Source organism: Neodiprion pinetum, chromosome 1, assembly GCF_021155775.2.
Source record: "Neodiprion pinetum isolate iyNeoPine1 chromosome 1, iyNeoPine1.2, whole genome shotgun sequence".
In the NCBI taxonomy this organism is placed as follows: domain Eukaryota; kingdom Metazoa; phylum Arthropoda; class Insecta; order Hymenoptera; family Diprionidae; genus Neodiprion; species Neodiprion pinetum.
In genome coordinates, this window is record NC_060232.1 from 13,838,283 (window position 1) to 13,865,644 (window position 27,362).

The window sequence follows — 27,362 nt, forward strand, 5'->3', positions numbered from 1 at the left end:
AAACCAATTTTGACCATTATACCCTGCGTGGAATTCCCAACACGCTCAGTTTCAAATGTCGTTTTTTATACAGCGATAACATTGTGATACGAAAATTAACAAGTTGTGACAAATAGCGACGGTAAATTGCTTCCAAACGACGGTAATCTTCAGTTCCAGTAATGCCCGACAGAGAGCGATAAGCGCATGAATTCATCGATCCGAAGATTTACGGGGAATTCAGAGGATAGATTGATCATTATTAATCATTCGTTTCGACACTCGATGCTTCGGCGAAAAAAAAGTATCAAAGATACTGAAAAAAAACAAAGATCATGAGGATTGGATTGATGATATGGCATTTTTAGAGTGACTTTCACCCGATGCATTCAAACTCTTGGCAATTTAGATTAAATCGATACTTGTAAAAAAAGAATCGATTCCATGTTGATCAAAAGTTTGAACATTGCGTATTAAACGGTTAATTACACGTCAAAAAGATCGATTCTTCAAGAATTGATCAAGAATTTCACATCACTATATATAAAACAGCTCTGATAATGGTTTTTGAGCGATTCACGATTGGCAATTGTCATCAATCCGCATATTCATATTACAACATTATTATTGCATGAAATAAAGACGTTTTCAGATGGTCATGTATGACATTCCATGTACAGCATATTACTGTTGAGGTTTTATCACGTGTTGTAACGACTAGATTTCAATAATAGTGAGAATGAGTCATACAGATGTATTTGATGATGCAGAAAAAGTAAATGTACTTCGATTTTGGTTAATTTTACGTGCTAAATTAAACCTGTACCTCATAAATCATCGAATACCTAAGCAGCAATCGATTTGAAATCATTCGTTTGAAGAAATTTTTGAGAAAATTATTCGAGCTGTGAAAATTTGAATATAACATCCCTTTAGAGCCTTATTTGACTTAAGAATGTAGTAAACTAATCGAACAGATTTATGTTGCCCTTATAAAAACATGGAGTCTTGACAACTAAAGTTACACTAAGTACATATATTCGTTCACTTTTACGAGATTTTTTTATAATTCTTGCAATATTCACATGCTATTTTGACGATGTCCATGTTATTAAAACGATACCCAAACGCTAACAAAATTGAATTTTTCCCAGGGTATCAACTTCGTTATAACACAAAATTATTTTGAACAGAGTTACCTTACACGAGATCGTAGATGAAAGTAGTTCACGCATAATTTAGTCAGCATAACAATTGTTTCTCCGTAAATTTCACCTCTTGTGAAATTTTTTTAACAAGAAAAAATGTATTGCGCAATGCAGAATTACCTTAGTTAAAATTATTCAACACAAATTTATTGCACACAAATTATTCCGCTGCTCACCCTCTGCCGTTCGGTGAATTTACAAGTCGTTACTAACAATTATCGCCACCGACAGGTGTATGTTAGCCTATTAAGTCGCTGTTTGTACAGCTTTTACCTCTCGATCGATCGAAATACCGTGGCCGATCGTGTGAATACGAAAAAATGAGTCATAGAATAGCTGCACAGGCGCAGAAGACTGTCTCAATAATTGGGCATAACATAATTTAATCAGGCGTTGTAGTGATAAATAAAGGCCATTGAGAATGTGCCAAATAAATATACGCAGAATATTATTGTATAGATTGTCAATTGATGAAAATTTATTTTATACAGCATAATTTTCTGTTATACCATAATTTCGTGGATATAATATTTTTGTATTCTGTGGTCTTTTTCACCTTACGCAAAGGTGACTAGACCCATAATAACACTAACAAGCATACACATAGATCTTGATTCAGGGAGAAACAAGCGGCTGCAGGCTGGTCATGAGCCAGCCTAAAAAAAAATAATATCCAATGCGAGTTTCGAACTACAAATTCAGATTCGTGATTGGCGATTTAAAAGCCCTCAAGTACTAAATGAAAATATGGCAAATTTTTTAATGTTTTGAACCACTATAATGGATCCACCATTACGAATCTCGGAAGTCTGACCTTGGATTCGTTATCACTGACTCGAAAAATCTCCGACTGCTAATTTCTATCAAAATCTGAATATTTTTCAATTTTTTTTACACCATATTGGATTCGCCATTTCAGATTTCGTAAATCTGACCATACATTCGTGATCAGCTACCCAACAAACCTTCGAATACCAATTTTCAGAAAACTCCAAATGTTTTTAATATTTTTCAGCATATCGAATACGCCAAATTTAAATTTTGCAAATTTGACTTTAGATTAGTGATTGTGACTCAAAAAACCGTACGGTACCAATTTTCGAATCCATTCATCCATCGTCAAAATATCATAATTTTTATTGCATTTTTTGGAATCTTGTTATTGAAATGAGTCAAAAGGCAGTTGAACGATCAAAGCCACAATCTCATCAGTTCTAATCGTCGGACAAAAAAATTTATCACTCACGTGCACATATGCATTCGTTCGTACATGCATTCGTACATACAGCCGTCTATCCGAAAATGGGCGGAGGTGATTCTCCAAATCTCGAAACGTCGAGATCTAGTGAAAACTCAACTTTTCATTTTCAGGGTGTTCACAATAACTTCCTTTACTCTCTGAAAACAGATAAACGAGAAGTTAAAAAGAACGCCCATCTTAATAATCAACGATTTAGCCTTTCCCTTGTTTCTAACAATGGATGGGCAAATATAATCATCTTCAAACGGCCGTTGTGCAAACGTTTACCCCAGATCGCTTTGCTCGTTTCTATGATCGGGCACTTTGTCAAATTGGACACCTGGTTAGCGTCTGGGAATAAACATCCTTTCGCGTCTACATCAGAGTGTTTGGTATGTAAGGTGGATCTTTGATAATAAATGATACAAGGCATCACTTCCTTGAAGAAGCCGTCGCGGTCGCACGCGCCTTGCGCGTTTGCTTTTCATTATGTCACGCATCATAGTTTTCCTTCCCGTATATTTACAGTATCAGCCACTGGTTATACCAATTCAGTATTCAACTCAGCGTTCCGTTTCCAAGGTGCATCAAAACCGCCCATTGTTAATAGCACAGTCAAGGTATCGATGCCAAATTTTCAACCAGCATTCGACCATCCGTCAATGATTATGGTGCACCATTATTATTCTCGACGATCCATCTATTCTTAGATTAATGTTACCACCTACAATACGGAGGTGTGTTCGTATTTTATAACCTTACTAAAGTAATTTATCAAATCTTTACTTTTTTCCCCGTAGAATAATTATTTGGAAATGTCATTCATTTGTGGATCCTACATTTTGCATCGCTTGCGTTAAACGCATTTACCTTATACATAAACGCATCAACATTTATATTTGTACTAATTATTCCGTCGTATTATAACAAATACTTTCTATTGAATGTCGAGAATATCTTTTCTATTCTATTCTAGAATATAATTTTTATTTTATTAATTTGAGGAATTATAATTCTTACAATACACATATTCTAGAATAGAATAGTATTTAATATATCCACAATAATATTGGATGACAGAAGAGAGAAGGATAGAGAGAGAGAAAGAGAGATAATATTACGTTTATAGAAAGATGCGATAATTAATGAATTACAGTTTGGTTTGAATACGTGCTATATAAACTGTACTTACCACAGAGAACAGGTGTCAGTTTAGAAGTGACTTTTTCACCTAAAGATTCCTATAATATACTCTGTATTTCATTATATAATCTATAACGATGTGTTCCACGTGTGTCTACTGTACTGATAATACGATAAATTATTTCTGATAATTGATACAGTAGCTACAATAGATAATAGATTATACCTATAATGGTCATTTAATCCTCAGCTCTGTATTCGTGTCAGTTTGTCACTCATGAAACTGCTTTGATTTAGTTTATTGGGACTGATGGAACCAATTCCTGAAAATCCTAGGCTTCAAGTGGATTTTATCGCAATTAATGAGAAGACTCGAAAGAGAAGCGTCAGGTTATCTTATACATATACTTGTATACCTGACGTACGTAGAGAGTGAAACAACAAACCCCTCATCATTTCTGAACAATTTATTTCCTTGGGTTAATTTTTCTGAATCAATATAATTATTCCAGATAAAAGACGGGCGTGAAGAGGCGACGTCTGTCCGGATTTGAATCCTCCAGCAGAAGTTCCGAAGATTAAAAATAGGTTATTTGTATGATGTTATCAGGCATTAATGCAGTTATAAATAATGACCTCACTCGCTTTTTTTGTTCGTTGCCTGCATTCCGCAATTGTGTTTCTTCTTTCTTTCTTTTCAATCTGTTGGCTAACTGGAAAACGGCTTTTGATATTTAATTCTCACAATACACATACCGCAGCGCGTCAATAATTTATTATTGTCTCGCCAATTTCAACGATATAGATATACAGGATGTTAAATTGTTTGGATGCTTTGCGCATGGCAGACCGAACAGGCTGCACCATTGTTCAAGTCCCTGCCTATTATAATTATTATTGCGACGAGAAGCGTACAGCAGGTATTCGTCATAGTGGTTTAGCTCTATTCGTTTTACGTAATCAGCACATCATGGTTCTAAATACATATGCATCGCAGAAATTCTGTGATCGTACGTAACAGATACCATTAAATTCCCCGACTACTGTTGCTACAGAGGCATAACGAGTTTGCAGAATGATAATCATCTCGTTTATCGCCTTGACCTTCTTTTTGTTATGGTAGCGTGCGATTTGGGATAATTTTCAAACGCCCTTGTTGAATTAGGAGCGTTTACGTGGCTCTTCTGGAATCCCAATGAAGCGGGAATACGGAAATGACTAGGATTGCGACCCAGAGGCATGTAGGTAGTAGTGTGCTTTCAAAGAAGGTCCAGTGCAGACAGGGTCAAACGTGACTGTACATTGAGGAAGAGATTTGTTTTAGTTTAGAACGACTGTTTAGCGGGTGGTGAAAAAAAATGAAAGTAACCAACTTTTTCCTAAGTCGTCGTTATTGGTTTTCGTGATAAAAAGTATTTAGTATTTAGTTGTCTTAAGTAAAACGTTTTTTTTTGCTACCTACAAACTAGCCGTTCTAGATCTAAATAATCCTTTTTCGCAGTATGAAAGAAACGATTTGTTAAGGCATTGGCATTTTATAGTTGATTAAACTAAGACGAGTAGAACGAATATTTTTTCGAGCTAAAGGTATTTGTATTAATTAAAAAAATTGTGTGTATTTTTAAGTAAAATGTTATTCAGTTTTTCAGCTGCAAAATATTTTAGACAAAACCATTATTTTACCAAATTGTAAGGTGAGTGCAAAAGATTAATTTTCTGTCTGTATATTAGAGTGGTCCAAAACCAAAATTTTTTTGCTTATCATCTCAAAACCTTTTAGGTATAAAAAAAATTCCCTCAAACGCGCAGCTCGATATCTCAATTCTCCACTAAGCTCAATGAATTTTTTTGTAGGGAATTTTTTTTGTACCCAAAAGAAGGTTTTGACACAATAGCACTTGAGAAATAAAAAAAAATAATTTTTTTTTGACCACTCCACTGTATATAAAGGATAAAAAAATTTTATTTAATAAAATAAATATGAGACTAAGTGTTTGAATAATTTTAACAATTTGCAATAGTATCTATCGATCACATGGCATTCAATTGCACGAAAGCTATGCGAACAGACGAAAAATGATGGTCAAATTTTTTGTATCATCAATTCAGTGACGCATTGCTTTCAGTAACGCAGGGCCAGGAAGGGCGATTTTGAGTGTGGTATATGATTATGTGGTGCCCTCACAGCATAAATTATTTTTCTACGAGCTGTAACAGCGGATGTTCCTCGCAAAAGACAAACATGGTTCTCTCGCCGGAGATGTCGGAATAAAAAAAATTTGTCGCAGTTGATACTCAGTAATAGTGTGACGTATTTAATTTTCTTCCTGCTCGACCAAGAGTTGGAATTCACCTTGTGAAGTAGATGCATTCCGCGGTTTGTTGTGTTAGTGCTGTTGTGACAATTTTTCCGTAGCGCTTCATAGCGGTAAGCTCTTGCATCAGCGTTTTCCGGAACAGCTGTGGGTATGACTCAAGTTGGTCTTACCGATATTAAACCACTTGGTCAGCACACTTGTCTGGAAAGTGCACTTATTTTGGTGACAATTTTTATTTTTCATAGTTTATGGCACTCTGAGAGAATCATTATGAGGATGAAGTAGGAATGTCCGAGATTTAGTAAACCATTATAAACAAAATATACTCTTATTTTGAAAAGGCAATTCCTTAAAAGACATATTAAAATTATCCAATACTGATGATTATTTACCATAAGGCTTCGTTACGTTAACGTTATTAACTTCAGCCTGATGAATAACTGCTGTTTCAGTCAAAAAGGACTTTTTCAATGAATCTTTAATTTCTTGAATCTGAGCGTCCCAGCCTTATTTCAAGGGTTAAATAAAAGATGTGTTTTTCCAAGTTCTAAACAGATGTGGTGCAAACGATATTTTGCAATCACAGAGCATTATTGAATTGTATGGTGAAAAATAATTTTTTTGGCATGTGGAAACAAAAGGAGAAGTATGGAAACAAAATTTACAAAGCTTGATACGATCCAAGGTAACTTGATGAAGCATGGATGACTGATTACTATCTAGATTCTAATATCTGTAAGGTTGATTACCTACTAATTGCTTTCAATGAACATAATATGAAATGATAAGATCTGAGCATGCATGTGAAAAATAGGTAATTGTCGGTGATCGGATCAGCAGTTCCAGATAAGACTAGCTATCAAAAATGGAAAATGATAAAAAAAACTGTTCATATCATTGTGTTCCGATGTAAATCTTGATTGCACCGGCACACGGCTAGCATACTAAGATACAATCAAATTTTTAACATTGCGATGCAGTGATTTTCAAACACCTGTTAAGATATGAGCATGATTCCTGCGGATAAGTATCGATTATCTATATAACATTTCTATTGGACATTCTTGTTTTTGATACAAGAATCAGGGTCACGTATGTAAGACTTTTTTGGCCCATCGAGTAAAGCCCTGTTGAGACTTATCGAACATCATTAAACTATACATACCTGCAAAACCAGATAAACGTATTGTGAATACTAGCATCGAAAAGCAGGTAAGTAATCAGAAAACATACGAAAAATTTAGATAAGTAATAAACTATATTTTTAATGATGTAATCGTACAGTATTTTCAACAAAATTATTTAGACAAAGAAATTATAAAGTTACGCAAATGTGAAAATACAATGCCCGTTTCTTTATATTAAGATGAATTGAAGAGAAGAAACAATGCGGAAATAAAACTAAATATCTGAGTTATCACCTATTTTATCATCGTTTCTATGAAAATTAACCGTATCGTGGTTTGATTAATTTCGACACCTGATAAATCGTTTTCTATGGACTACGACCGGCTCAATTTTTGCCATCGATTGTCCTTTGTTCGCCAATGTTTGCCATATCTTTATTTTTGTTTGCTCCTTTTAACGTTCAAAGTTATCCATTTTCGAAAATTGGGGGGGCCACCTTTGCCAATTTGGACCCCAACATATACCGAATCAAAATTTTTTTTTACCATTAATTGTCCTTTGTTTGCCAATCTTTGCCATATCTCTATTTTCGTTTGCCCTTTTTTACTTCAGAAGTTATTGATTCTCAAAAACCATCTTCACGAATTTGACTCGAATTCGCAGTTCCAGTAAAATTTGTAAAGATGGCTTTTGAGAATGAACAATTTCTTAAGTAAGAAGAGGAAAACTAAAATAAAGATATGGCAAACAAAGGCAATCAATAGACAATGATGGCAAAAAATGCATGGGATTCGGTGTATGTTGGGGGGTGAACTCCGTGAAGTTAATTTTCGAAAACAAATAAATTATGAATTAAGAAGGGGCAAACGAAGATAAAGTTTTGGCAAACATTGGCAATCCAAGGACAATCAATGACAAAAATGTTTTTTGATTTGTCATATATTGGGGGGTCAAGTTTACTTCGGTCTGAAAAATTCCATACCGTTGTAATTTTCGCCGAGTGAACCCTTTTGCGAACTGGGAGAAGTTTTTGAAAAAATTATGACCGAAAAAAAATTAACTCAGTCCAGTTGAATATTTAGTTATTCCTTTTGAATCCCGTTCTATAAAAATCGGTCTCACTAAAATAAAAGCACACATTTTTGTGGGATATAATGAGAGAAACGGAATGTTTCCTTTTTTAACCTGGCAGAAAGTTCTTATTCATTAAATTTTTTACTTTTTTTGCACCGCAAACGTGTTATCCTTTTTTTACCAGTCAACTGTAAGTAAAAAAATTTAGCAAAGTGCAATTTGCTACGTATAGAAATGAAGAATCATTTTTTTACATTTACAAAAAAAATTTGTTAGGGTTGACTCACTGTCATTAACGATGAAAAAATTGCAATCGTAGTCGAGAAGTGATAATCATCACAATTTTTTATTTTTTTTTCCCGAGCTTCAGAACTTCTGCACTAACGATCCGGAAATAACGATGACCAATCGATGTATGTAATTTCTGTCCAATTGAAAAATCTATAAAGAAGTCGATAGCGGGTTTAATACGTCGCCATCACTAGAGATTATTTCTTTCGTTATGCTGTGCAGAGATTGACGTACTGAGTGCATGTTTCTGTGCTAAGCCTTTTCGCACCGCGTGTCGGACGGGTTAAGGTGCATCGGAAACTATTTCATAATAATACGTTTTACGTAAATTATGGAACAGCATTAGATTTTAACGCGTGCGAGAACATATTTGTTTACTCCTACCGAGCTTAGGAAATCTTATGTCAGGCCAGTAAAAGAGATGTCAGCATCTGAACATTGCGTCAGCACCTAAATAAGATAGAAAGGTTCGCAGCGTATGCTAAAAATATTTTCCTAACATGGGAAGGAAACATGGAGGAAAAATTATTTCTTGGAAATGAACAGAGCACTTCCTGTTTGTTTCGCGATCTCAACGATGAAGTTCTCAGCGTATGATTCGTAATTCTTTTTACTTTACTACTGCTAGGCGTCTAATCGGTTTAAAATTCTTCTAGCCGATATTCACGTATTAATTTTTGGTACGTGTAACGAAATACATTTTCGATTTAATGTCATATTTTTAGCACTCACTTGCGAAAGATAATCGCATATTACTGTTCTACATCAGTTGTTTTTTATTTGGCTTATCCAATTCAATTCCTTGCTCTTCATTTTTTTAACTAGCTTATGCAGAAAGAACAATTTTGGTGGAAATGACGAATAAAGCCAATACTCAATAATCACATTTGAAGTTCTCTATTTTCTTCGTTGTTTAACTTGGACCAAAAGTTGTTTATTTATTTTCCGATCAAGTTTATTGAGTTGTAAGTCTTGTCAAAAAATAAAAAAATTGTTAAATCAGTAGTGCACAAGTGAAAATAAAGTTCATCGAGTCGATTTTTGCTGAATAAATTTTTTTTTTCAGGAGGAAAAAACAACCGCAATTTGATACGAAGTAAAGTTACTGCTAGTAATCTTAGAAATTTTATGCATCAATGTTTCTTTTTTCCGAATGATACTGCTTGTTTGGTTTGCAGCGAATGTTTGTTCAGTGACGTTGTGAAACTTTTGGTAAAAATTTTTTTGTCATTGGCCGAGATGCTAAAGGAAAATTTCATCACGTTTGATTTTTAAAATATCAAATTACAAATTTTTTTTTCCATTTCAATTACGGGTTCCAAGGAGATATTGTTCGACGGAATTCAACTTGATCGTACTTAATCATACTTTCTAAACCGTAATTTTGTATTTTTCCTCTTATTTCTTGTTTACTCCACACTTATACGTTCCATCCGTATGCTCTAATAACTAAACAAATTTAACTGGCAAACATATTTGAAAGTATACGAACCGTAGAGATAATCTGGTAGATTTTGCAAGAGTAAGCAAAACCGAAAAGCTGCAGTTGATTGTTGTGGAAGTAAGAAACCTTGGTTCGCAGTGGAAAAAATTTGAGTAAAGTTTATTTGTTTGATGGTACAGATTATTGAATTACAGTCATATTTCACATATGTACACTTCACTGACTGAATGAGTTTATTTTGTTTATTTAATGCGAGTCAGAAAATGTTCTACGAGAAAGAGTGACAGCGATGATAACGGATTGAAGACTGGTTATTGAAAATTTTTTGAACACTTGATCTTGATTTGGATGATTGAGCCCAACAATCACGGCTTATCAGAGTACTACGTCACGTGATAAAGTCAACGTTATGCCACGTCCAGTTTTGGAGTAATCAACTGTCGCATTGAAAATTAATTGAGTCTTCGCATCTTTATTGCAAGAATGAGATGCATAATAAGTGTGGATGTAAACATGCCTATACTTCATATTAGGCCTTTTTTCTTAAAAAACTGATTAAATAAAAGTAACTGCACTTCCTTATTCATTTTTGGTATTTATTCTTATTTGTAAGTACACTGTATTCGTTGTAAATCACAACTTTAAACACTTTTAAGCGTAGGTTTCCTGAATGATCAGTAATTCTGGTATGTGTAGAGAATTCTCCAAGTTTGATAACCACTTCAAAATATCTTTAAAAATATGAAACCAACCTGACTGTGTATGTGAGTTTTTCACATTTACTGTATATCGAATAACGATCACTTTTTCTAACAGTTGCAACTTGTCAACCATTAATTTTTGAAGAAGTACGTTTTGTAAGCGTTTCGAAAAATATATTCTTTAAAATGATTGGATATTGAGGTTGTTTGTTTATGGATGTTTTCATTTCTATTAGAAAAATGAATTTTTCTTCATTCGGTCAGCGTAGATTCTGTCTCAACAAATTGGATCGTGGTTTTTGACCGACAGAAATAATGGCATTCTTTCACATTCGACGTCTTATCCAAATCATTGCTACAAGATGGAGTTAAAATTTACTCTAATGATTTTAAATTGTGGAAAAATAAATGTGTACGTTACGAATACTAATTTTTTTCGGGTGAAGTTTCGACTAAGTGTGTGACGTATCATGAGAAAAAATCGTATTAGCCAACAGTTTTGTTTGGAATACACACATTATATTATGGTGCGTTGATCTGAACTCTTTTGCGATTATTAGAGGGGACGTATGTATGAATGTGAGAAATTCAAAGAGTCTTCGTAAGGAGTCGATTTTTTAACTCAATTTAGAGAGGTGTCCCAACAATGTTGCATTTTATGTGTAAATTAATTTATTCGTACACAATGAATAATGTAACTCACTGAGAAGCTGTTGGAATGTTCAGGACTTTATCATTTCAATATCATGCAATAAGTACGAGTTCAAGTTTTTGTTAGCACCTATTTTAAAATAATCGGAATTTACGGTAAAATAACTAATTAATAAAGCGAGTGAATTCACACCTCATCATTTCACTTAGCAAGCAAAGTGGAATTAACTGAAAACGCTTGTTTCTGTTTACTCGAATTGATATGTATTCATCGTATTAATTTAAAATCTAAGAGCGAATTTTCATTGTTAGGGGTAATGATTGAAAGCTCGGACTCTACACCTGTTTTCAATTTCGTACAAGTTAATGTAGACATCCTTTGGCTACCTGAACAATAATTCCTGAATTGGAATAGGAAGACAATATATATTCCGACATTCGAGAGCATACTCTAATCCCACACCTACGTTGACATTCAAAGAAAGTCGTGCCAGCGGACTAAATATTGATTGAAGTATTAATTTATTTTTCATGACAATTTACATTATTCATCATGCACAAATTCAAAAGTAATACAGTTATTTATTGCATATTATTAGTATTGCATCATCACAAAAACTTTGGCAGTGGGTATTTTGGTGAATGAAATCACAAAAAAGTAAAATAATTGAGTCGTCTCTTACGGAATTGGGTTGAAAAAATGTTTTTTTGCGGAAGGATAAATGAATTTACTGCTAACGTTCAAATAATTGTTCATTTCGAAACACGCAGAAGAGTCCAAATCAAAATATCCTAGTGCATATCCAGGGTGAGTTTTTTATCTTCGCACGTCGAAATATCTCAAGAAATACGCATCGTACAAAAAAATTTTCAGAATCATAACTGTTTGATCTCGAGGGGGAAAATTTATTATGTGAAAATCAACCCCCCGCCCCAACCTCTAGGGGTAGTAACTTTGAAATTTCGAATGGGAACCTCTATTTTTCATTGCAGATCCGAATTCTATATGAAAAAATGCACAAGTTTCATTTGAAATTTTTTTAAGATTCGAGACAAATGACGCTTGAATCGCGAAACACCAAATTTTTGATTATTCCAAAGAAGGCGCTGCGGGTGCGCGCGCAAATTTTCATTGCAACAGACGAAACCAGCACTAGGAGTGGCACTCACGAAGTAATACTACTTCGTGGTGGCACTATCGGTACTACAAAACTTTGAACAAAATGAGGTCCATCTTTGCCATCGGAAAGATTACGGACATATGTCTCCTCCCCTCTTTCTTTCTGAGTATTGCTAAAATGTCAAAGACTGCGGCAACTGATTTGGAAATTTTGCATTCTGATGACGACGAAAGTCTAAAAGTATCCGGCGATAGCAACTGGAGGAAACCCGGACTTCAGTCTCTATACGTCATCGCATCGCTCATTGGGCACAACACAGAAAAAGTGGTTGATGTTATTATAAAATCACTTTACTGTGATAGTTGTAAACAATGGGAAACTCGTTCTGGCATTCAAGAATATGAAGAATGGCTGGCAAACCACGAAAACGAATGTCAGACGATACATAACGGAAGTCCCGGTAAGATGGAAGTGGACGCGATCCTATAAATGTTTGAAAGATCTTGAGAGTAATACGGAGTTAAATACAAGTGTTACATTGGTGACGGCGATTCGAAAACCTTCAAAGCCATTTTAGAGAAACAGCCATATTGAGAAGACTTAGTAGTATACAAACAATAGTGTGCGGGTTAGGAGAGGATAGGCTCTAGACTACGTACAGCGAGAAAAAAACGTCGGTCGACCTGGAAAATTAACAGAAAAACTTTTTGAAGAACGAGCGATATATTGTGGAATAGCAATAAGAAGTAACAGTGTCAGTTTCACAAAAATTAAACAAGGTTTTTATGGCCACTTATTACCACAAATGCTCGACAAATGAAAGCCTGTAACACAACTTTTACCCAAGCGGAATTGACAGTTGGTGGAGGTGGCAAAAAGCGAAAGCTGAGGGCTTATATGTACAGGATTATAAATATGAATCAGCTCTTCATGCCAATGTCCAAAAAGAAATTTTGCCTATTTATCAAAGCTTGTCTGAAGCAACGTAACTGACGAGGTGTATCGGTGGATTTACACAGAACGCGAATGAGAGTAGTAATAATATGAACAATCTCTTCTGGCCAATAACCCTTGAAAATAATTTTAACGGCATCGAATTTTGCTACAGCAAAATTCAAAGATGGATGCTAAGGTTATTTATCATTTTTGAAAGGGTTGGACGTCGAAATTGGCGAACCAGTAGTGACCGTTTACAAAGCCGAAAACGTTCGCTGTGTATGTGACGCGAGCATTCATATGGAAAAACGATCAAAAGAAGGTCGAATTAGACAAAAAATCATAGAGCAACAGAAGATTGAGGGGGACGCTGCACCAGAAACTTCATATTATAGCGCAGGGAACTTTTAACGGTCATACGCACTGGTAATTCTTACAAAAGGGCATTGAAATCTTAGAGACCGTTTTTCTCCGATTTCGTTTTTTCTTTTAGTATTTTTGCACGCTTTCTGATCGACTGAAATTTGAATAGCACCTTCATTACAAGCGTCATTTTCGGGCCGTATTCGGAAGTTATTGGTAGAACTGATTTCTTAATTATTAAATAACAAAGCTTCGAATTCCAGTGAAAAATCTATGTTTTTACAAAAATGTTCGAATTTTATGCATTCGTTTTCCTTTTCACTCCGCGCACGGTCTGAAAACTACGAGTCCAGGGAGCATCCCAGTGAAATTTGACTCCAATCGGACCAAGAAAACTCAAAATATCGCTGCAATATTACTAACTTTATATGATTAAAAACAGTGTTTTTCGATACTAGTGCGCGAATGTGCCAAGGCGCAGCACGAGCCCGGAGACGAGTCGGCGTTTGGGTAGGGCGCGTTCGGGCAATCGCCCGGGGCGCCAAATCTATGGGGAAGCCTGTGCCTGGTGAATAAAGAAAGCGAATAAAAAAGGAAGTAGATTAGGGAGCCGTTTCTGTTTCTTAGAAAAATGGTTTCTTTTTGCGCAACGTTAAAAAAATAAAATCGAACGAGAAGAACTTACAGGCATCTGTGTCTCCAACGAAAGCTTGCAGTTGATTCCGATTGTGACACAGTAAATTTATTGTACAACGAAGCTCATTAGTCTCAACTATCTTCCCAATAACGATATTACGCCAATTTCCGTTTCAATCTTTGTCAAGCAGCGTAATATTCAGGAACTGTATCCGAATGTGCGGATTGCGTTCCGCGGTTTGTACGCTAGTCCCGTAACGGAAGCCAGTGGAGAACGCAGTTTTTCAAAAGTTGAATTCAGAAAAACTTCCTTACGATCAACGATTGCACAGTCAAGGCTCACCAACTTAGCAAAGCTTTCGATTGAACATAATATTGCCGAAAAATTATATTTTGCTGATTTGGTTCTAGCGTTTGCTAACAGAAACGACCGGAAAGTAAAATTTTGTCAATCTATTACAAAAAAAAAGATACAAAACAAAAAAGAGCTACAATATTCTTCTAACCTAAGTTCTGTAGTAAACAAAAAAAGATTCGACGCAATAAAATATAAAAAACCCAATAACAGAAAAAAAATACAGACAAGGAGTTCCAAAAACTTTCTACGTCTTATTCGTTCGCTCTAGGTAAAGCTGAAGGAAAGTCTTAAGTATTCTCAAACGGTTTCGTCAATGTATATCCGCGTGAATGGATCCAGCAGAACGCTGCTAATTTGTCCTCTTGGAAAGGGGCGCTGTACAATCTTGGCCCGGGGCGCCAGTTATCCTAAGACCGGCACTGCGGCCCAATTCTGTACTGAATACCGAACACAAATACGTAACATGAATTGAGTTCCATGCAAAACGAGAGGTGTTCTGTCTATCGATTGTTGAAAACTCAAAACTGTCATTTACCCAGCCATAATGACTTATTATTCTATAAGATCGTGTGTCAATTACCAGCAATTGCAGGTTCTTCTTTTGCAGTGCAATTATTGCATGAAACTCAATTGTTTTTGCATATCTGTGTTTGGCGTTGAATATAGAATAGGGCTATTATCGTCAGAATCGCGCCAGTGATGCGTAAGCTTGGAGAATAGTCAAAATAACTGACACATACGAGTATACATGAAAAAGTTACTGTTTCGGGGTTTTGTTGATTTTCCTGACTTTGTTACATCCCGTTACTCATAAATTATCAAACTCCGAAAGAGCAATACGCTATGTTGCATCGCTTCGGGGATATGTTCAATTTTTGTCAAATTTAACTGGAACTTCCTATTAAGGGGGTATTCTAGTGTAGAGGCATAAATTTGAGGTGTTTTTTGAAGTGCTATAAACAAAAAACAAAAAATATTTTTACCATCCATTTTTTTATCAGGCGTTTATTATTATTTCACGATTACAAAAAAAAAAAAAACAAGTCAAAAAATACAAAATTGAAAGTGCTATGAGTTGTTGAAGTGGGGGGTACAAAAAAAATGGCGCGCCAATGTTGTCACGATTGCAAGCATTTTCAAAATCAGAAAAAAAAAAAAAAAAGATTATTAATCTACATAAATGCAGCTATCGTACTAACTAAAAAAAAGTCGAAAAAAAATTTTTTTTTGCCAAATTACGGCTGTCCGAAAAAAATAATACGTTTTTTTTTACTTTTTTGGACGTTTCTGAATTTTTTAAAAATAGTAAAAATTATTATTTCGTTATAATAATAGTTCGTGCGATAGAGACATGTATTGAGAAGATTCTCACCAAATTTCAAGTAAATCGGTTCAATAGAACTTGAGAAATCATGTCAACCGTTTTGAAAAATGTAGTTTTGAGAAAAACGCGTTTAAAGTTTCGAGTAAAATTCGTTCCAGCCGAGCCAGTATTGAAGACGTGTCACTAAAATAGCTATATCTCTGAAAATAATTGAAATTTTGACTTGTCCTTTTAAGGACACATTCTTGAAAGGTTAAGCTTTGAAAATATAAAAAAAAAAAAAATCGATTTTTTCAAATTTCTACACTAGAATACCCCCTTAAGGGAATTACAGCGTCGAAATAGCTGAAAATGCACTTTTTCAGGAATTAATTGAGAACAAATGTATGCCAATAAAAATTTGCTTCGGTCCAACGGCGAGATGACAAATATAAACTCGACAACTTACATTAAGTTAGACCTTATTCTTTACTCAACCTGAACGCAACTAAATCTAAACTGTCGTAAATACTATCCTAGACTCGACTCGATATGACGAAACCGTAATCAGATTAAAGACAATCTCAATTGTAACTTAATTCAACTAAAACGAAGTCTGACCGATACGCAACTCAACACAACACAAACTCAACCATAACTCAAACATAATCGAAACTCGAAATCGTGAAATTCGCAACGCAACCGCTACTAAACCGACCCAACGAAATTCGAATCGTAATCATGCTTTGATCAGAAATCACAAACGCTTACTCAATCAAACGCAATCGCAACGCATCCGAACTCAAAACCCTCAAAGACTCTACTCGCTAATTCGAACGAATTTCGGCAACTCGTGACCTACACGAGAGGCGACACTGAAAAATGCGATACCGCGATTCGACCCTGTATAGCGGAATTTGGGCAGTACGTAAATTTAAAACGAAAAAGATGCAATTCGAAATAGTGACTCTACTCAAAATTCCGAACACAGCAAAATTTTCTCAACTCCATAACGCGAAATTCAGGCTATGGTCACCAGGCAAAAGAATCGGCAAACGAATTTCGAGTATTTTAATTCCGGCAACGCAAATCCAAAATGCCTGTCCGTCAATCGGCAAGCTTTACTCAATTTCACTCGAAATTCGATCGTAAGAATATCAACAGCGTTTACCGTTCCACATCCAACGCACGAAGTCTTCAACCTCTTCAAAATTCCTTTTTGGCAACATATTCCGCAAGATCAGAAAAACGCAAACGCATTATCGAAAATTTACTCGAGCCACTATCTCGCGCAATCGCCAGAACTAGAGTGATTTCAAAATCGACGACCCGCCGCAACACCGATCTCGGTACGCTACTTTCTACGTGACGTCATACCCGCAAGAAGACGCAACAATTGATCTGTCATCGATTTCGTAGATTGCAGAACTCGACGCGGACCTATCAGAGCATCGCGACGCAGAACCAAACGCTAGAGCGCAATTTCGTCCTCCGCGCAGCTGTATGATGTTTCGGAGGTGAGCGGGGTGGTGCTCCCTCATCCCTAGTTGGTTCATCGTAAATTCGGTGGTCAGCTGTTGGCGGGGTATGCAGGGGAGGCTGCGGCGCGCCGGCCATCAGCGGGAATCGCGTCCGTCTTGGATTCCCGCGATGCACGAATCTTCGTTGGCTCCCCCTCCGCAGTCTCGACATCCTTTCTTCGAGATCGTCGCTATTTTGCCACTCCGCAATTTGCTTAAATTCGTTGCCGACTTCCTGCTTGATGGTGTTGAAACTCGAAAAACAAAAGAAACAAAAGGCCTGAAACATCTTATTCGCTACTCGCTATAGTATCCCCTCTCGGAATCTCGGATGCGTGACTCCAGTTCTGGCGCTCTTTTTCCAACAGTCTATGCGCAAGTCACATAGTGGCGCTGCCGTGGCCACTTTACGAACCTTACCCCCCGAGTTATATACAGGCCCTTATGAGAGCGCGTAGTTATTTGCTTCATATTTTACTGTAATAGGGCTGAAATACGGGATAATACTTGTAATTGACATATATAAATATAAGGGACGAACTTGGGATCTATTACTTCTCAAAAGCAGTATTCCTATTTGATATATAGATCTATAAGTCAAGTTTCGTCTGCTGTTTACAAACAAATGAGCGGTAAGCATCCGAGCGTGCCCCAGCGAACCAAACAGATGTGTCGATTGAGTGACAATGGATTTCAGAATTAGAACCGGCTTCCAAGGCAATACGCATTCCATAAATTTCAATCCACAATCTGAAGTAAAGGCTAAAGTGTTGTCTACGACTCATGTAGTGCGTGTCGAAGAAGTATCTGGAGTTACGGAAGCGTGTAAATTGATACGTGCTAGTGTAATCGACAAACATCCGTCACACTTGCACCATATAAAGTTCAAATAGAGGTAAGTAAAACATTGCGTTAATCTACATTACATAACAAGTCGACCGTGTCGTTAAACAGTTAATTATGCATGCTTACCCCTTCTGCATTGCAGTCGCCACGAAATTCAATTTTGTGTATTCTTTTTTTTTTAATAGCTCAACTACGAACGTCATCCAATTAATGTTGCATGTACCTGTGTCTCACAAGCTGGACTAAAGTGCAAGCACATTTATGCACTAATCCGCCGCATTAATACCGATAGAAGTACGTCGAAGCCAACAGTGGAACAGGAATGGGGAAGACCTTCAGATCTCCAACTTGGTAAAAAAATTTATGCCAAACCAAACGTTGTAACGGATGTCGTTGACTGAAGAATGTAAAGACGGTTACCCCTGAGTAAATTTTTGTGTATCAGTTTTCGGCGGGCAAGTGGGCCCAGGTGGGCTTGGGAGCGTAGCAGGTTTCTGCTCTATCGACTCTACCTAACGGGCTCGTACCGACATTCGTAGCAGCTAAAGTAGTGTAGGTACGGAAGCTTGAGATTGAGACGGTACGAAGTGAGTACGTGAAACTATGTATTGACTGTAAATGTTAATACCATATCTTTATCTACACGGTCGTTATTTTATTCCAATAATAGGAATACGCCTTTTCAATGTGACATAATCTCCCTAAAATCGCCGGCACTCATTTCTCTGTACTTTGTTGAAATGTGTTACCGAATTAAATACAACGAATTAATTTGAGACATACAAAAATTGCCATAAGTATCGGAATAATTATATTTGCTACAATCATTATATCAAAACAATAGTTTTGTGGTAAATTGTGCGAAATTGATGTAATGATAAATAGTTTTTAAGATTGCAGAACTAAAAAATGTAATTAATATGTTTTAATACTTCAACTGCTTTACCATCCTAATCAGACAGCACGTAACGTTACGAACACAACGAACATATGTGTGTTTTTTCGTCAACCGGAAATAAATTACGTAAATATAATAACGCTCCAAACATCTGCTCATATATTATGTACTATAGGAATTTATGTTTAAGATAGTTATACCTTAGGGTGTCCTTTAACAGGGGTGTTTCCGAATTTGTATGCTCTCAGGGGCTCAAACGCTTGCAAATCGATGAAAAAAAATCCTCTAACAATTTCAGCTCTTAATATTAACTCTAAGATAGTTCGCTTTCCCGCTAAACTTTCTAATGGAAGTAACATGTCAAAAACATGTGTTGTTCTTTTAAACTGTGTACGTTGGTGACGAATTGATCTACAATAGTGAGAAGCAGATATTTTTGTAGAAAATTCGACGCTCTATAACAAAAGTCTCTTACGATTTTTTGCTTAGTCTACTGGTTCAAAAGTTATTCGAGCTCAAAGTTTAATTTATATAAAATTATCAATATTATCGAGTATATTTAAAGTATTAGCAGTTGTATGATGAAGTATATTGCATTTTTCTTGCAGGTTATTTTATTTCAGATCAATTACAGTTTATATTATGAGCTTTTGGTATGATAACCAATACATATTTATCTTAAATTAATAAAATTAGATAAGTGTTGACACTGAAAAATGAAAATTTTTTAAATAATGATAAATTTTAAGAATCAATTTTCATATTTTCAACGATTGAACATTTTCGAGTATCAGTATAGTTTTGTTTATATTCTAATAAAAATTGGACTATAAACTGCTGCTGTTCTGGTTGTTTAGTCAGAATATTGTGATAATCTTCAATTAACTTAACTGCACGCTTAGCTATGTCATTAACAACCTTTAAATTTTTCACCAATACTAAACCTTTCTTAAAACTTAAAACTTTAAATATATTCGATAACATTGATAATTTTATATAAATTACACTTTGAGCTCGTAGAGTAAGTAGACACAGTAGACTAAGCAAAAAATCGTAAGAGACCTTTTTTATAGAGCGTCGAATTTTCTACAAAAATATGTACTTCTCATTATTGTAGGTTAATTTGTCACCAACTTACACAGTTTAAAAGAACATATATTTTTCAGATGTTATTTCTATAGGAAACTTTGGCTGAAAAGCGGACTATCTTGGAGTTAATATTAAGAGCTGAAATTTTTAGAGGATATTTTTTTATCCATTTGGAAGCGTTTGAGCCCCTGAGAGCATACAAATTCGAAAACACCCCTGTTAAGGGACACCCTATTCTACCCCCCCATGCATTTCCTTACAATCGTTCTAAAAATATTTATACGGGGCTTTCCATGTCAGATTGACCTGCCCAAAAGCCTGACCCTCTTCGATTTTGTTTAAACTTCGTGAAAACTTCTTTTTACATGTCGAGAGTGTTTGTAATTTTTTTTAGATTTTTACTCGACAACGCTTAGACGTTAGCATTCAGTATAATATGTGCGGAAATCGGAACCGTCCGAAGTATAATTAAGTATTAATGGGAAACTATTGATTGTATAAAAAAAAGATGCATATGAAAAAGTTTCGGTTTTGAGTGAACTTCAACGCAAAATTATGCAAAAAGTTATAGGGGCCGCTGAAAGCCCGTAAAAGCTCAAAGCATATTAGTTTTTAAGATTTCTCAAAAGCAGCATAATTTTTTTTGACCGAAATTTCAGAGAATGTTTCTTTCTTACTGTTCAGAAAATTGTGTAAACTCCGTCATGGGCCGAGATCTGGTTTCCAAGCTATGAATTTTTTTCAGAATTAAAAAAAAAAAATTATTTAATTATTAAATAAAAATTTCTCTTTTCTATTCTATGAAGCCATGAATTTTTTTCAGACTTTAAATTGAAAAAAAAAATTAATCAATTTGTTACGTTTTGTTTATCGTTTATGCCCGAGCGCTAAGGAACAAACGAGTTCGCCGTCGCCTTTACGTCCGGAGACAACCGGAACTTGGGATAGGGTTGAATAAAGTTTGGGTGTTTGAGGTATGAACTATATATTTGGTTGAATAATTTGTGGAATAATTTTGAGCGGAGTGTGTAGTTCACAATTGATGAGTAAAGTTGTACGTAAGGTTGTTGAGTGTTGGAAAGTTCGTTCAGTAGTATAGATATCAGCCCCAAAAACACCAAAAATGGTGAAAAAAACTGGAGACAAGTACATTTACGTAAGTAGCTTTATCTATATCGCCACAAAAAAAATGTATAATGAAAGTCTAAAAATTATGTACAAAAATTTGAATCAAGTCCGCTCTCATATAATAAAGTATATATAGTCTTCTACATATGCTTTGCAAAAAGTTGTGAAATAAATTGATAACATCTGAAGCATGTGTCGCCAAGCACATGTGGTTTACTGATTTAACATCATTCATTTTTTCAATCATACAGTGATTATTAAGCTGAGGTGCTTCAATTCAAAAACGCAAACATCTTATTCGATGTAAAAAATGTAAAAAATGTAATCAAAAAAATAAAAAGTACTAAGAGAGTTCAGCTTTTTCTCTAAACCATAAAATAATAGATATAAAATGTATAATAGAAAATAAAATGAAATAAAAATAAAATTTGTAAAATTAAAATTAATTTAAAAAAAAGAAATTATAACAAAATAAAACAAGAAAAAGTACTTGGCGCGACTGCCAATATAAAGTGAAGTTTATAAATTAGTGTATAAACGAACGTGCAAGGTTTCTTCCCTTATGTTTTTCTGCCGCGCTTAAATAAAACCCAAAATCCCCGCTTGGGCTCCCCTACTATTGTGTATCTTTAAATTCAGACATTTTATGATTATACCTTCTTTGGTTTTTCTTTTACATCATTCATTCATTTCATAATTAATCGTTTGAAGAATATACATTATCTTCTACCAGTCAAAATCATATTTAACCATTTATTTTGAACGATAATCTATCCCATTTCATTACAAATTAGCCTCAACCATCTCACAGACCTGTATAGGACTAGGCAACAACGTACCCACATTACCGGCTTAACGAGAGGTAAGTCTTTCTGAGTTTTAATTTTTATTCATTGTCGTTAAGTGGGAGCATCTTTGATTATTCGTAATCAATAAATACCACCGCTCTCTACACGCCCACCCCCACGTAACAACACTCACACCGATAGGACTCTCCATTATCGTAGATATATTTCCGAGTTGGACTGTACAGGTATCAAATTCTCTGCTACTCTACTCGATGTGAAAAAGTTTGAGAGATTATATAATTTGCGAATCAATGTATATGGGATAGAATCTCAAACTTTTTTACATCATGCAAAATCGGAAAAAAGCGTCATCGTGCCAATTTATTTGAGTAAAAATTTGCATAGCGTGAACATCAACACGATTCATCTTCTAATCCTTGAAAGTAATGATTGCCACGAAAATGATATGACTCGCGAGTTCACATCGAGATTCCACTTTATTTGGATTAAAGATCTTTCACGATTGGTGAGCAAACAATTGTCTGATTATAATGGTCACCTGTTTTTATGCGACAGATGTTTCGGTCACTTTGCGTGAAACACTCCTACGACAATCATCGGCAAGATTGTATTATGTTAAATAAAGCGCGCATGGAATTTCCCAAGTCTAAGGATTTAACATTTTCAAATTTTCAAAACAAACGCTGGTCTCGAATGTATATTAAAGTCTATACCGTTTGATGAATTCCAGAATCACATCTCAAATCGCAAAACACATGAATTTCAAAAACATGACCCACACAGTGTAACATACTATGTACATTGCGCGTACGATGAAACTTTATCGGAGTTCCCCAGTAGACGCGGCGCTGATTGCATAGATTGGTTTATGCAGCAGCTTAAAGATTTATCGATTCAAGTAGAGTCATCAAAAACATAATTCCGATGAAGTTTCTTACACAAGTGCAACGCGATCGTCACATGCGCGCAAAGAATGTTATATTTGTGGAAAGCCGTTTACCCCTGAGGAGAAAAAGTGTCACGATCATTGTCACTTTACGGATAAATATCGCGGTCCTGCTCATAATCGGTGTAATTTGAATTTCAGAGAGACGCATACAATTCCATAGTTTTTCACAATTTGTCCTGTTACGGTTCACACTTTTTAATAAAATCCCTAGCGTCAACTTTTCCCGGTTAATTTACACTGCGACCCATAAATAAGGAAAAATATGTATATATCCTTCACGAAACGTGTTGATGGGACAATGATGCGATTGAGATGGATCGATTCTTTTCGATTTATGGGTAGCAGCATCGCTAAGCTTTCGTCATATTTGGATAATGCAGATAAACATATAACGCGTAAATTTTCTAATTATCCCACACAGTTTAGTTTGATGATTCGCAAAGACGTTTTTCCCTATGAATACGTCGATTGTTGGGGGAAACTCGATGAATCGCGATTACCCGCAAAGAAGCAATTCTACTCACACTTCTGCGATGCAAATATTTCAGACGCCGATTATGAACACGCTAAAAATGTTTGGGGGTAATTTCATTTAGAGTCATTGGGGACTATTCAGATTTGTATTTAAAGACGGATGTTCTTTTGCTTGCCGATAATTTTCAAAATTTCTGAGTCAGCTGCTTCAAAACATACGATTTAGATCCATTGCACTTCTAAAGAGCGCCGGGACTTGCTTTTGATGCGATGCTCAAACATACTAGAGTAAATTTACAACTTTTAGACAAAACTGAAACGGTGTTATTTATTGAAAGAAGTATTTGAGGCAGTGTAGCACAATGTTCTAATCGACACACTCGGGCCAAGAACAGGTTTATGGGGAAAGATTTTGATCCGAGAACGTGGAATCATATCTCATGTATTTTGACGTGAATAACCTGTACGGTGCAGCTATGAGCGTGCATTTACCAATCGGCTCGTTTGTAAGTGCCGATGCCCAGTTCAAATATTCGCGGCCTTATTAGGCCACTAAGATGGCAAATTAGAGGAGATCGGTGACGCGGCGCCGAGTAGCGTTAATAGCCGAGACGTTCGCGGTAGTCGCTCGGCCAGCGAAAGGGGCAAGATTTTCGGGGACCACGGGATCTCTTTCTCTTTCTCTCCGGGGACGTTGAAGAGATCAGACGCGTGCCAATTTATAATAACTGGAGAAGGAGGAAGGGAGGGTAACGTGGGCTGGATACGGACGGCCCATCCCGATCGAGTTGAACATCGGAAGATTCCACAAATTAATTCTCCGCCAAATCACCATCCGAGAGTCCCCGGAGTCTAAAAGAAAGAGCCAACGATCAACGAGGCATCTAGAAAAGATAAGTTGCTCAGACCATTGTAATTTCGCCCTGTAGGGATTGTACGGCTAGTGAACCGATATTCTAATATCTAATTGTTGTAAAGAAAGAAAAGCGGACGTCGGACTGGTGAAGCTAGATTCCCAGAATTAAATATATTTGGTTATTTGTATAATCTCATAATTTGTAATTTCGCCCTGTAGGGATTATACGGCTAGTGAGCCGATATTCTATTATTTAATTGTTGAGGGACGAGTTTGAGAAAAACTTTTACAAACTCATGAATAACGCGGTGTTCGGCAAGACTATGGAGAATGTGCGAAATCACAAAGATGTTAAATTGGTTACAACATGGGAGGGAAGAGGTGGTGCGAAAACGCTTATTGCCCGAGCAAACTTTCACAGCTGCACCGTATTTGACGCGGAAATGGTTATGATAGAAATGAATCATGTCAAAGTTCACTTCGCTAAGCCTATATACATTGGCGCCGCAATCCTAGATCCATCAAAAATGATTCTCTACGATTATCATTATAATTATATCAAAACCAACTTTTCGAACAAACAGGCCAAATTGATGTACACCGACACCGACAGCCTTATTTACCAATTCAATGTGCGTAAGATATCGTCAAACGTGATGCCGACGCAATGTTTGACACTTCTGACTACCCTCCCGACAATGTGTACGGTATTCCGCTCAAAAACAAGAAATGTCTGGGCCTGATGAAGAATGAGAACAACAGAAAAATTATGACCGAGTTCATTGGGTTACGGGCGAAACTGTACACATTTACCACCATGGGTGAGGACGAAACGAAACACATCAACGACATCAAAGTGAGCAAACGTGCCAAGGGTGTCAAAAGTTCACTGTTGAACACAATCACGTTTGACGATTATAAGCGATGTCTGTTGGCTTACAAAGAGTTGGCCCCTCCTCAATGCTTAATACGTAGCAAAAAACATCAAGTTAGCACCATCGTTCAGAAAAATTTGCTCTGGCAAGATGACAAGCGGCAATTGATACCTGGGCAGACCGACATCGTACCTTGGGGGTCTGTCGCTGCCCCCCAATAGCTATAGGATAGAACTGTAGACATAGAACCGTTGTAAATATTTGCGTTTGACACCTCGGACGATCCTTCATCCGGCAAAAACGTTTCTTCATCAATACGATATTGAACAGATCGAAGTTTCAAATGTGAATACCATGTAAATTCATATACTTAACAATTATTTATTTGTTATTAATACATTGAGCAATTATTCATATTTATTCGTTTGCCACAAACAAAGTTTTCCAAAAAATAAAATGTGTATTAATCGTATGGAAAAATTACAGATTATTATTCTTATTATTATTATTATCACTTTTGTAGTAACGAGTATGACACATGTGTGTACAAAGAGAATAAATGTGGAAATATTTCTATAATTAAATCTTTTATTGTAATTTTGAAAATACATACAAATTATGCTACATGTCTGTTTTATTTATCGAACCATTGTGTGAACTATCAAAACCTAGCCACTTCACATAGAACTGGTTCCCTCGTTTGCGTAATATGTTTTTCACAAGGTAGCCGACAGCGTATTTTACTTTACTGAGCTCCTCCTCGTAGAAGCCTCCTTCGATGGGATGATCTTGATAATCGGTAAGTTTGTACGTTGGAGGATTGGTATTTTTCACCTCATCCACGGTGAATATTTTCGTTGTTCAATTGGGTGTATAGCCTTTTTCGAATACATTTTTGTACTTGCTGATTCGAACTCGATCGTCTACATTGAATTTCCGCTTTCGATTTCCTCGTTTGATTTGTCAAGGCTTGCATACGCTACGATACAGTTGTTTTTCATTGTCCGTGCTGACATCCACCGGTTTCATCCGAATCGTGCGGTGCTTGGTGTTGTTGTAGGACTTCATTAAATCACCCAAAACATTAATCCACTTGTCAGATCCTTGGAGAGTAAACCGCTTCCACATTTTATTTTTCAATATTCGATTAAAACGTTCGCATATCGACGCCTTTAAGTTGCTAAATGTCGAATACATGTTGATATTGTGCTGCTTCATGAGGGCTTTGAATTCGCTGTTGTAAAATTCTTTGCCTTGATCAACGTGTAGTTGTGTAGGTATACGGCTCTGGGCCAGTACAGATTTCATGGTAGCAGTCGCATCTTTCCTACTCTTGGACTTTATCGGCACCGCTCACGCGTACTTGGAAAATACATCGATGATAGTGAGTAGGTATTCGTATCCCTTGTTGTGCGAGCCGTACACCATCATATCAACAAGATCAGCTTGCCAGGTCTCATCCAGTCCGCGTACATCTACGAACCGCCGTGGATAATTGCGCCGAGTGGGTCTGTGAAGTTCATCCACTATTGTCGTCTTTATTTTTTTCTCGCTCTGTGCTGCCAAATTTTTAAACTTTCTTCCAGGCGCTTCTGCTCTTCAAACAGGATTGATTCCTTGCTGGTTTATTCCAGTGCTATCACTCTAGCATAAAGCTTCCTGTTACGCACGCGCACCTGTTTAAGGGCCTCACTGATTTGCGTTACTCTCTCGTGATATTTTTCGTCTGAACTATTGAGAACTTTGAGGGAAACAGCATCGTTGAACTGTTGTGGGTCGGCTGTGTTACTCAATCCTTTACCATCCAGATCATACTGATGTCGTCGGTGGTTTTGAATCCAACACCCGGAGGCCCACGAATAAATTGTTTACCCCCACCACGCTCCGAATGTCGCCCAAATATGTCTATACTCATCACTGGACGGTCACTGAACAAATAATGATTCTATGTCTATCCGCCGCTAACAAACGGTTCCAGCCTCGCGCAACTCCTCAATAATGGAGACTATTTCGTTGGAATGGTT

The 27,362-nt window shown here is 36.2% G+C and overlaps 1 protein-coding gene across 6 annotated transcripts in view; it reads right to left on the reverse strand.

The window, feature by feature from the left end:
* Nucleotides 1–27,362, reverse strand: part of LOC124210922 (facilitated trehalose transporter Tret1) — a 75,497-nt gene that overhangs the window by 23,133 nt on the left and 25,002 nt on the right. The window contains exon 1 of one of the 6 annotated variants that reach the window (XM_046609406.2): nucleotides 9,874–10,106. The exons of 3 other annotated variants lie outside the window; for them this stretch is intronic. The gene's annotated coding sequence lies outside the window, so the exon portion shown is untranslated. Of the gene's footprint in view, nucleotides 1–1,307; nucleotides 1,366–3,619; nucleotides 3,692–9,873; nucleotides 10,107–27,362 lie in introns of those variants that run through there. 2 more of the 6 variants (XM_046609389.2, XM_046609398.1) reach the window with 2 other exon arrangements.